Consider the following 11,933-nt stretch of genomic DNA (forward strand, 5'->3'; position numbering starts at 1 on the left):
TTCTCTATATATTTTACTATTTTTGCCCTTGGTGTTACCCCCTTAAATGGTGTCACCCGGTGCGGTCCGCACCCCCCCTCTCGCTACGCCTCGGTCTGTTACTAGTAGCGTCACAAGGAAGGGCGGAAACAATATCAAAATTGCTAATTTTTAAAAGCATGCTCTTCCATTTTGCTTAATAGCTTCTAATATTTATATTGAAGTTACATTAGCCTACTTTATTAGTTGTTAGAAAGAAGGTAAGATCATCCGGTATGATTGACGCCGCATTTTTATATATCATACATATAGTCATCGGCTGATGGGGTGACGCCCTAGGTTACCGCACTGGGTCATCCGACCTTGTGATGCCATTGGGTGCATAAGTGTCCTTTCCAGACTTTTTTCTCCGGGGGGGGGGGGGGGGCTTGAAATTTTCGGAGGGGCGGTAGACTTTCTACGTGGGGGGGGGGCGGACACTGTTAAAAGTATATATTTTCTATATAAATTATATAAATTTCGTTTCGTTCGGGGGGGGGGGGGGACACTTATAAAGTATATATTTTCTATATAAATTTCCATTTCGTTAGGGGGAGGGGGGGGGGGGGTCGGTAGACCTGGAAGAAACACCGGAGATTAGTCCTTCGCGACATATCCTCTACAGAAGTGCCTTTCAGGTTGTTTACTTCGGGGGGGGGGGGGGGACTTGATATTTGTCTGGGGGGAGGGGGCGGACTAAAATTTCCGGATTGGCGGACACTGGTAAATTCTATTTCTTTCGGGAGAGGGTGGGGGTGATGGTGTCGTCGATAGAGTTGTGCAGCACGGTGTCCAGGCTGTCGCAGTCGTACAGGCTTCTAGGGCAGTAGGTCATGTCGGAGCTCACTAGGTGGGCCACTGGGGGAGGAAATGTAAAGCACTCAGTACATTAGGGACACTGGGGGAGGAAATGTAAAGCACTCAGTACATTAGGTACACTGGGGGGGGGTGTGGAAGCACTCAGTACATTAGGGACATTAGGGGAGGAAATGTAAAGCACTCAGTACATTAGGGACACTGGGGGAGGAAATGTAAAGCACTCAGTACATTAGGGACACTGGGGGGGGGAGGAGGAAATAGAAGCACTCAGTACATTAGGGCCATTAGGGGAGGAAATGTAAAGCACTCAGTACATTAGGTACACTGGGGGGGGTGTGGAAGCACTCAGTACATTAGGGCCACTGGGGGAGGAAATGTAAAGCACTCAGTACATTAGGGACACTGGGGGAGGAAATGTAAAGCACTCAGTACATTAGGGACACTGGGGGAGGAAATGTAAAGCACTCAGTACATTAGGTACACTGGGGGGGGGGGTGGAAGCACTCAGTACATTAGGGACACTGGGGGAGGCAATGTAAAGCACTCAGTACATTAGGGACATTAGGGGAGGAAATGTAAAGCACTCAGTACATTAGGGACACTGGGGGAGGAAATGTAAAGCACTCAGTACATTAGGGACGCTGGGGGGAGGAAATAGAAGCACTCAGTACATTAGGGAGGGTGGGGGGGGGGGAGATACCTAGAAGAAACTGCTACCGTATTATACGGGGAAGGATGGTGGGGAGTGAAACCCTCGATATCTTCCCATACACCCCAAAATAAATGTTATCTCACCTAAGTTACTGCTATAAACGATGCGCTCTTTTCTCTATAAACACACACACACACACATTCACACACATATATATATATATTTATTTATTTATATATATAGGCTATATATATATATATATATATTCCATAAATACTTATAAGTATGTGTATATGTATTCAATTTTTTTTCTGTATGTATTTAATTTGTAACCCCCCTCCCCACCCCATACATGGATTAACACATAAGTTATTACGATTCTCAACCAAACAGTTTTCCTCAGGCTAATTTTGCAACGTTGAGTTGATGTAACTCCCTCCCTCTCGCCCCCCCCCCCCCCCCCACGGTGATTGCTTTATACTGTGCTCAGATAATACTAACGATTTGTATCCATAGTCGTTATAAATACAGCTGGGTGTAGCATGCTTTCTCTATCATTAGCAGGTTTCTGTCATGGCGTCACCCCCCCCCCCCCCCCCCCGCCTCCCTTCTCCACCCTTGTCGGGATTTGTCAACTTTGCTCTTAACTACTATTTAACTTACTCTAATTAATATTTAATGAAGTGGAATTTTTGTTTTCTGTATATATTTTGCTATATTTATTTGCCTTGGTGTAACCACCCCCTAAATGTCTGCAGGTGCGGTCCGACCCCCCCCCCTCGCCACGCCTCTGTTTCAGGATAGTGACGCCTTTTCCGGAAATTAATTTAAACAAAGTTGTAACTGTACAGTGAAAAAAAAAAAAACTCGCGCAAACTGTGCATGTGAAATTGTCAACTATATAGTTCATGCAAATACATATGACATCCTACGCATATCTCGGGTTCGGTTTGAGTGCTATGCAAGAAGGAATGCCTTTTTTTAGGAAAAGAAATGTCAGTCCATTTTAGCATCACGGTTCCTATTGTTTTCCTCAAGTATGCTGGATATGGACCTTCCGCGATTGTTATAAAGGTTCATTTAAAAAAAATCAATGCTGTTTTAAAGACATTCGACTGTGTAAAGTAAACAACCTTACTTTGCATATCGCTGATATTTTCTAGCTAGCAGGAATTTGACTGGTCACTTACAGGACAGCAGAACATATTTCCAGGGTAGCTGTCTGTGATTTTAGCATGATGCTCTTATCCAGTGTTTCTTCCGACTTTTTTCTCCGGGGGGGGGGGGGGGGAGAGAACACGAGAAATTTTCGGGGGGGGGGGGGGGACGGACTGTTAAAAGTATATATTTTCTATATAAATTCCATTTCGTTCGAGGGGAGGGGGGGCGGTAGACTTTCTACGGGGGGGGGGACCGCCTGGAAGACACTCTGCTCTTATCTAGGCCTCTAGCCCATTCTATAATAAATAAATCTATTGTCAAGTCATATACAACAATGTGGAATCAAACTTGCCTTTTAAGCTAAATGAAACTGGCTCCATTTTTTGCCGATTTTATTTATCAATTTATTTATCTCGCAAAGATATTATTTTCTGTAAGTGTTGCTGGTAAGCGCAAGTGGAACCACGAACTTTGCTAACTGAGTGATAAATCTAGAAGTGTGATATCATATCAGTCTCCAAACTAGTCCTCTAACTCTGTTATGTTAGGGGATAGAATATTCGCGTTGTTACTAATGTTACTAGACACAGCGTATGTTACGGGTAAGGGCAAAAAAAAAAAAATTACAGAAAAGACAAAGATTAATAGCAACATTCTCATACTCTGCTGTGCAATATTTATAAACTTTAGGTTCATTCAATTTTTAAATGACTCTTTTCTAATACCACTGCTTGTTAGCAGCTTTTTATGATGCCTGTGGTTTAGCTTTTATCCCTATTAATTTTCTTTTTTTTAATACTTTTTTTTAAAAAATATGCCTTAGAGGGGTGGAGAAATCAATGAGCCATTTAAAAATGAAAATGATGTTAGTTTGATCCGACATCGGTGAAAATTGTATCCGTACCACTTTAATCAAACTAACACAGGGGTCGGCAACCTTTTGAGACGGGCTTGTTTGAGAAAAATAATTTATAAAATAGTTATTGGTCAAAACGCAATGTGCTTTACTACACGCTGAACGATATTAGTGACAAAGCAAAGAAATAACTAATAAGCTAAAAATCCGACACATTTAACATAACACAGGCACACAGTGATTAACTTACTTAAAGGATTCCGTTAAAAACTCAGCTAATTAATGGTATCCTTCTTGTTTTTAAAGTGATTTATTTTTATTAGGTTTTTATGTATAGATCTATAGATTTAAATGAAATAGTTCATTTCTTCATCGGTAACCATACCATATTAAATGCACTCGCTGATTAAGAGACTTAAAATTAAGAGACTTAAAAGATTTCTTTAAAAACCCGGTTGTTCAATGGAAGTTATGTTGTTTTTGTCTTTTAAACACACCTATTTCGACTGAGCATGGGTCTGACCACACCATCCCTTCATATGCTAAAACGACAGAAAATTGTATTGTATACATTTCATGGCGTACGTAGATCTAAATCAAATTTGAATGAAATTGTTCATTTTTGTATATTCTAAAATCGGAAGATGATGCCACGAGTCTTTGTTGTATGCGTTCTTTTTCACAACTATAAACACTTTTCCGGTTGTATAATTAAAATTGTTTTTCTACATTCGAATACACGTTCATTTTTTTTTTATTTTTCTTCTTTAAATAAAATTGTGTTTATACATTTAAAACATCTAACATATTATTTTCAACAAAAGTCCGTATCAAGTTCTCTATATATCGCTTAAAATTCTGATGTGATATCCTGCGAAAATATTTTGCGGACAGAGAGAGAGAAAGAGAGAAGTGCGCACATGGACTTTTATATATTAGGATTATGGTACTTGATTAGGATTAGGAAAATAAATTTGATTTATTATTTTAAAATAAATAGCTTTAAACATAAAATAATATTTATTCATATAAAAACATACACGTTTCGCCAGAATAATAAACTCAGTAATCAAATATTATAGCAATAGGAATATCCCAATTTAAGAAGCTGTTAACTTTTCTTTTTCTTTCTATATAACATAACTTGTTCAGGCGGTGTCTGCCATAAGCCGATTAACTGGTTTGGATATCGGGTTGATTTCCGTGTTTCGGTCACTTCTGTTCTTCGGTTCTCACCAGACTTTCACCCCACTGAACCAGAGTTTCTTCCAGGCATCTCTTCGGGGGGGGGGGGGGGGGGGGGGGGGCGAAGCCCCCCCCCGAAATTTTTTTACCGCCACCCCCCCCCCCCCCCCCCCCGAACGAAATGAAATTTATATAATTTATATAGAAAATATATACTTTTAACAGTGTCCGCCCCCCCGAAGAAAGTTTACCGCCCCCCCGAAGATTTCAAGTGCCCCCCGGAGAAAAAAGTCTGGAAGAAACACTGCACTGAACGCAGGGTAAACTCGTACCCCACCGCCCAGTACCCGGCTCAACAGTGGGAAGCTAATAACTAAAATAAAATACTTAAAAAAAACTTAAAAAAAAAAACACGTTTTTCTTGTGGACTAAAAAGTAGAAAATAAATTTTTCTTCCGACCTTAGGGGATCTACCAATGACTGCTCGTAGATTTTGTGCTTCCTCGAGCTGTGCAGGTTCTTGTGATGACTGTTCATACATTTGATGACCAAAAAAAAAATTATTTTCTACTTTTTAGTCCACAAGAAAAACGTGGTTTTTTTAAAAGTTTTTTTTAAGCATTTTATTTTCTCCTTTTTAGTCCGTTGCTACGCATGAAAAACGTGGTTTTTAAAAAGTTTTTTATATAGTTTATTTTCTACTTTATCTAATGACTTAATTAAGTATGACTTGACTAAGTGTTTTTAAATACACGGACTAAAAATCTTTAAACAGAGAAGGGGCGTAATTTAATTAAGCTAATTTAGGTCTCTAATTGCTAGTTTTTTATGATTGCATCTGAAATTGTTAGGCGATGACATTTGATGACACGAATTTTGGAAATTTGATGGTGAAAGTACCCACGTTTTTTGTCATCAAATGCCGTGACCAGGATTCGAACCTCGGTTGTCGCGGCCATAACGCGAAGTACTAACCACTATACGATCACGGCCAGCGCGCTCACATCGATTGGGGCCGAAGTAACTGTGTCAATAGGCCTCCAATCTTGTCGGTATCTTTAGAAATCATGTCCTCATTTTTAGGGTCCTTGGGGCGTAATTTAATTAAGCTAATTTAGGTCTCTAATTGCTAGTTTTTATGATTGCATCTGAAATTGTTAGGCGAAAATAGCCTGCATGCCGAATTTCAGATCTCTAGAGCAATCAGAAGTGGGCTAATTTTCGTTGTCAATTTTAACAACAAACCCTCAAACGTGTTTCTATGTGTCGTGTTTCTATGTGTCGTGTTTCTATGTGTCGTGTTTCTATGTGTCGTGTTTCTATGTGTCGTGTTTCTATGTGTCGTGTTTCTATGTGTCGTGTTTCTATGTGTCGTGTTTCTATGTGTCGTGTTTCTATGTGTCGTGTTTCTATGTGTCGTGTTTCTATGTGTCGTGTTTCTATGTGTCGTGTTTCTATGTGTCGTGTTTCTATGTGTCGTGTTTCTATGTGTCGTGTTTCTATGTGTCGTGTTTCTATGTGTCGTGTTTCTATGTGTCGTGTTTCTATGTGTCGTGTTTCTATGTGTCGTGTTTCTATGTGTCGTGTTTCTATGTGTCGTGTTTCTATGTGTCGTGTTTCTATGTGTCGTGTTTCTATGTGTCGTGTTTCTATGTGTCGTGTTTCTATGTGTCGTGTTTCTATGTGTCGTGTTTCTATGTGTCGTGTTTCTATGTGTCGTGTTTCTATGTGTCGTGTTTCTATGTGTCGTGTTTCTATGTGTCGTGTTTCTATGTGTCGTGTTTCTATGTGTCGTGTTTCTATGTGTCGTGTTTCTATGTGTCGTGTTTCTATGTGTCGTGTTTCTATGTGTCGTGTTTCTATGTGTCGTGTTTCTATGTGTCGTGTTTCTATGTGTCGTGTTTCTATGTGTCGTGTTTCTATGTGTCGTGTTTCTATGTGTCGTGTTTCTATGTGTCGTGTTTCTATGTGTCGTGTTTCTATGTGTCGTGTTTCTATGTGTCGTGTTTCTATGTGTCGTGTTTCTATGTGTCGTGTTTCTATGTGTCGTGTTTCTATGTGTCGTGTTTCTATGTGTCGTGTTTCTATGTGTCGTGTTTCTATGTGTCGTGTTTCTATGTGTCGTGTTTCTATGTGTCGTGTTTCTATGTGTCGTGTTTCTATGTGTCGTGTTTCTATGTGTCGTGTTTCTATGTGTCGTGTTTCTATGTGTCGTGTTTCTATGTGTCGTGTTTCTATGTGTCGTGTTTCTATGTGTCGTGTTTCTATGTGTCGTGTTTCTATGTGTCGTGTTTCTATGTGTCGTGTTTCTATGTGTCGTGTTTCTATGTGTCGTGTTTCTATGTGTCGTGTTTCTATGTGTCGTGTTTCTATGTGTCGTGTTTCTATGTGTCGTGTTTCTATGTGTCGTGTTTCTATGTGTCGTGTTTCTATGTGTCGTGTTTCTATGTGTCGTGTTTCTATGTGTCGTGTTTCTATGTGTCGTGTTTCTATGTGTCGTGTTTCTATGTGTCGTGTTTCTATGTGTCGTGTTTCTATGTGTCGTGTTTCTATGTGTCGTGTTTCTATGTGTCGTGTTTCTATGTGTCGTGTTTCTATGTGTCGTGTTTCTATGTGTCGTGTTTCTATGTGTCGTGTTTCTATGTGTCGTGTTTCTATGTGTCGTGTTTCTATGTGTCGTGTTTCTATGTGTCGTGTTTCTATGTGTCGTGTTTCTATGTGTCGTGTTTCTATGTGTCGTGTTTCTATGTGTCGTGTTTCTATGTGTCGTGTTTCTATGTGTCGTGTTTCTATGTGTCGTGTTTCTATGTGTCGTGTTTCTATGTGTCGTGTTTCTATGTGTCGTGTTTCTATGTGTCGTGTTTCTATGTGTCGTGTTTCTATGTGTCGTGTTTCTATGTGTCGTGTTTCTATGTGTCGTGTTTCTATGTGTCGTGTTTCTATGTGTCGTGTTTCTATGTGTCGTGTTTCTATGTGTCGTGTTTCTATGTGTCGTGTTTCTATGTGTCGTGTTTCTATGTGTCGTGTTTCTATGTGTCGTGTTTCTATGTGTCGTGTTTCTATGTGTCGTGTTTCTATGTGTCGTGTTTCTATGTGTCGTGTTTCTATGTGTCGTGTTTCTATGTGTCGTGTTTCTATGTGTCGTGTTTCTATGTGTCGTGTTTCTATGTGTCGTGTTTCTATGTGTCGTGTTTCTATGTGTCGTGTTTCTATGTGTCGTGTTTCTATGTGTCGTGTTTCTATGTGTCGTGTTTCTATGTGTCGTGTTTCTATGTGTCGTGTTTCTATGTGTCGTGTTTCTATGTGTCGTGTTTCTATGTGTCGTGTTTCTATGTGTCGTGTTTCTATGTGTCGTGTTTCTATGTGTCGTGTTTCTATGTGTCGTGTTTCTATGTGTCGTGTTTCTATGTGTCGTGTTTCTATGTGTCGTGTTTCTATGTGTCGTGTTTCTATGTGTCGTGTTTCTATGTGTCGTGTTTCTATGTGTCGTGTTTCTATGTGTCGTGTTTCTATGTGTCGTGTTTCTATGTGTCGTGTTTCTATGTGTCGTGTTTCTATGTGTCGTGTTTCTATGTGTCGTGTTTCTATGTGTCGTGTTTCTATGTGTCGTGTTTCTATGTGTCGTGTTTCTATGTGTCGTGTTTCTATGTGTCGTGTTTCTATGTGTCGTGTTTCTATGTGTCGTGTTTCTATGTGTCGTGTTTCTATGTGTCGTGTTTCTATGTGTCGTGTTTCTATGTGTCGTGTTTCTATGTGTCGTGTTTCTATGTGTCGTGTTTCTATGTGTCGTGTTTCTATGTGTCGTGTTTCTATGTGTCGTGTTTCTATGTGTCGTGTTTCTATGTGTCGTGTTTCTATGTGTCGTGTTTCTATGTGTCGTGTTTCTATGTGTCGTGTTTCTATGTGTCGTGTTTCTATGTGTCGTGTTTCTATGTGTCGTGTTTCTATGTGTCGTGTTTCTATGTGTCGTGTTTCTATGTGTCGTGTTTCTATGTGTCGTGTTTCTATGTGTCGTGTTTCTATGTGTCGTGTTTCTATGTGTCGTGTTTCTATGTGTCGTGTTTCTATGTGTCGTGTTTCTATGTGTCGTGTTTCTATGTGTCGTGTTTCTATGTGTCGTGTTTCTATGTGTCGTGTTTCTATGTGTCGTGTTTCTATGTGTCGTGTTTCTATGTGTCGTGTTTCTATGTGTCGTGTTTCTATGTGTCGTGTTTCTATGTGTCGTGTTTCTATGTGTCGTGTTTCTATGTGTCGTGTTTCTATGTGTCGTGTTTCTATGTGTCGTGTTTCTATGTGTCGTGTTTCTATGTGTCGTGTTTCTATGTGTCGTGTTTCTATGTGTCGTGTTTCTATGTGTCGTGTTTCTATGTGTCGTGTTTCTATGTGTCGTGTTTCTATGTGTCGTGTTTCTATGTGTCGTGTTTCTATGTGTCGTGTTTCTATGTGTCGTGTTTCTATGTGTCGTGTTTCTATGTGTCGTGTTTCTATGTGTCGTGTTTCTATGTGTCGTGTTTCTATGTGTCGTGTTTCTATGTGTCGTGTTTCTATGTGTCGTGTTTCTATGTGTCGTGTTTCTATGTGTCGTGTTTCTATGTGTCGTGTTTCTATGTGTCGTGTTTCTATGTGTCGTGTTTCTATGTGTCGTGTTTCTATGTGTCGTGTTTCTATGTGTCGTGTTTCTATGTGTCGTGTTTCTATGTGTCGTGTTTCTATGTGTCGTGTTTCTATGTGTCGTGTTTCTATGTGTCGTGTTTCTATGTGTCGTGTTTCTATGTGTCGTGTTTCTATGTGTCGTGTTTCTATGTGTCGTGTTTCTATGTGTCGTGTTTCTATGTGTCGTGTTTCTATGTGTCGTGTTTCTATGTGTCGTGTTTCTATGTGTCGTGTTTCTATGTGTCGTGTTTCTATGTGTCGTGTTTCTATGTGTCGTGTTTCTATGTGTCGTGTTTCTATGTGTCGTGTTTCTATGTGTCGTGTTTCTATGTGTCGTGTTTCTATGTGTCGTGTTTCTATGTGTCGTGTTTCTATGTGTCGTGTTTCTATGTGTCGTGTTTCTATGTGTCGTGTTTCTATGTGTCGTGTTTCTATGTGTCGTGTTTCTATGTGTCGTGTTTCTATGTGTCGTGTTTCTATGTGTCGTGTTTCTATGTGTCGTGTTTCTATGTGTCGTGTTTCTATGTGTCGTGTTTCTATGTGTCGTGTTTCTATGTGTCGTGTTTCTATGTGTCGTGTTTCTATGTGTCGTGTTTCTATGTGTCGTGTTTCTATGTGTCGTGTTTCTATGTGTCGTGTTTCTATGTGTCGTGTTTCTATGTGTCGTGTTTCTATGTGTCGTGTTTCTATGTGTCGTGTTTCTATGTGTCGTGTTTCTATGTGTCGTGTTTCTATGTGTCGTGTTTCTATGTGTCGTGTTTCTATGTGTCGTGTTTCTATGTGTCGTGTTTCTATGTGTCGTGTTTCTATGTGTCGTGTTTCTATGTGTCGTGTTTCTATGTGTCGTGTTTCTATGTGTCGTGTTTCTATGTGTCGTGTTTCTATGTGTCGTGTTTCTATGTGTCGTGTTTCTATGTGTCGTGTTTCTATGTGTCGTGTTTCTATGTGTCGTGTTTCTATGTGTCGTGTTTCTATGTGTCGTGTTTCTATGTGTCGTGTTTCTATGTGTCGTGTTTCTATGTGTCGTGTTTCTATGTGTCGTGTTTCTATGTGTCGTGTTTCTATGTGTCGTGTTTCTATGTGTCGTGTTTCTATGTGTCGTGTTTCTATGTGTCGTGTTTCTATGTGTCGTGTTTCTATGTGTCGTGTTTCTATGTGTCGTGTTTCTATGTGTCGTGTTTCTATGTGTCGTGTTTCTATGTGTCGTGTTTCTATGTGTCGTGTTTCTATGTGTCGTGTTTCTATGTGTCGTGTTTCTATGTGTCGTGTTTCTATGTGTCGTGTTTCTATGTGTCGTGTTTCTATGTGTCGTGTTTCTATGTGTCGTGTTTCTATGTGTCGTGTTTCTATGTGTCGTGTTTCTATGTGTCGTGTTTCTATGTGTCGTGTTTCTATGTGTCGTGTTTCTATGTGTCGTGTTTCTATGTGTCGTGTTTCTATGTGTCGTGTTTCTATGTGTCGTGTTTCTATGTGTCGTGTTTCTATGTGTCGTGTTTCTATGTGTCGTGTTTCTATGTGTCGTGTTTCTATGTGTCGTGTTTCTATGTGTCGTGTTTCTATGTGTCGTGTTTCTATGTGTCGTGTTTCTATGTGTCGTGTTTCTATGTGTCGTGTTTCTATGTGTCGTGTTTCTATGTGTCGTGTTTCTATGTGTCGTGTTTCTATGTGTCGTGTTTCTATGTGTCGTGTTTCTATGTGTCGTGTTTCTATGTGTCGTGTTTCTATGTGTCGTGTTTCTATGTGTCGTGTTTCTATGTGTCGTGTTTCTATGTGTCGTGTTTCTATGTGTCGTGTTTCTATGTGTCGTGTTTCTATGTGTCGTGTTTCTATGTGTCGTGTTTCTATGTGTCGTGTTTCTATGTGTCGTGTTTCTATGTGTCGTGTTTCTATGTGTCGTGTTTCTATGTGTCGTGTTTCTATGTGTCGTGTTTCTATGTGTCGTGTTTCTATGTGTCGTGTTTCTATGTGTCGTGTTTCTATGTGTCGTGTTTCTATGTGTCGTGTTTCTATGTGTTGTGTTGTGTTTCTATGTAGTCGTCTGTTTCTATGGTGTCGTGTTTCTATGTGTCGTGTTCTCTATGTGTCGTGTTTCTATGTGTCCGTGTTTCTATGTGTCGTGTTTCTATGTGTCGTGTTTCTATGTGTCGTGTTTCTATGTGTCGTGTTTCTATGTGTCGTGTTTCTATGTGTTCGTGTTTCTATGTGTCGTGTTTCTATGTGTCGTGTTTCTATGTGTCGTGTTTCTATGTGTCGTGTTTCTATGTGTCGTGTTTTCTATGTGTCGTGTTTCTATGTGTCGTGTTTCTATGTGTCGTGTTTCTATGTGTCGTGTTTCTATGTGTCGTGTTTCTATGTGTCGTGTTTCTATGTGTCGTGTTTCTATGTGTCGTGTTTTCTATGTGTCGTGTTTCTATGTGTCGTGTTTCTATGGTGTCGTGTTTCTATGTGTCGTGTTTCTATGTGTCGTGTTTCTATGTGTCGTGTTTCTATGTGTCGTGTTTCTATGTGTCATGTTTCTATGTGTCATGTTTCTATGTGTCATGTCTGTCTATGTGTCATGTTTCTATGTGTCATGTTTCTATGTGTCAT

The sequence above is a fragment of the Physella acuta genome, unplaced genomic scaffold (genome assembly GCF_028476545.2).
Source record: "Physella acuta isolate Inbredline_101_S28 unplaced genomic scaffold, ASM2847654v3 ptg001381l, whole genome shotgun sequence".
Classification (NCBI taxonomy): Eukaryota; Metazoa; Mollusca; class Gastropoda; family Physidae; genus Physella; species Physella acuta.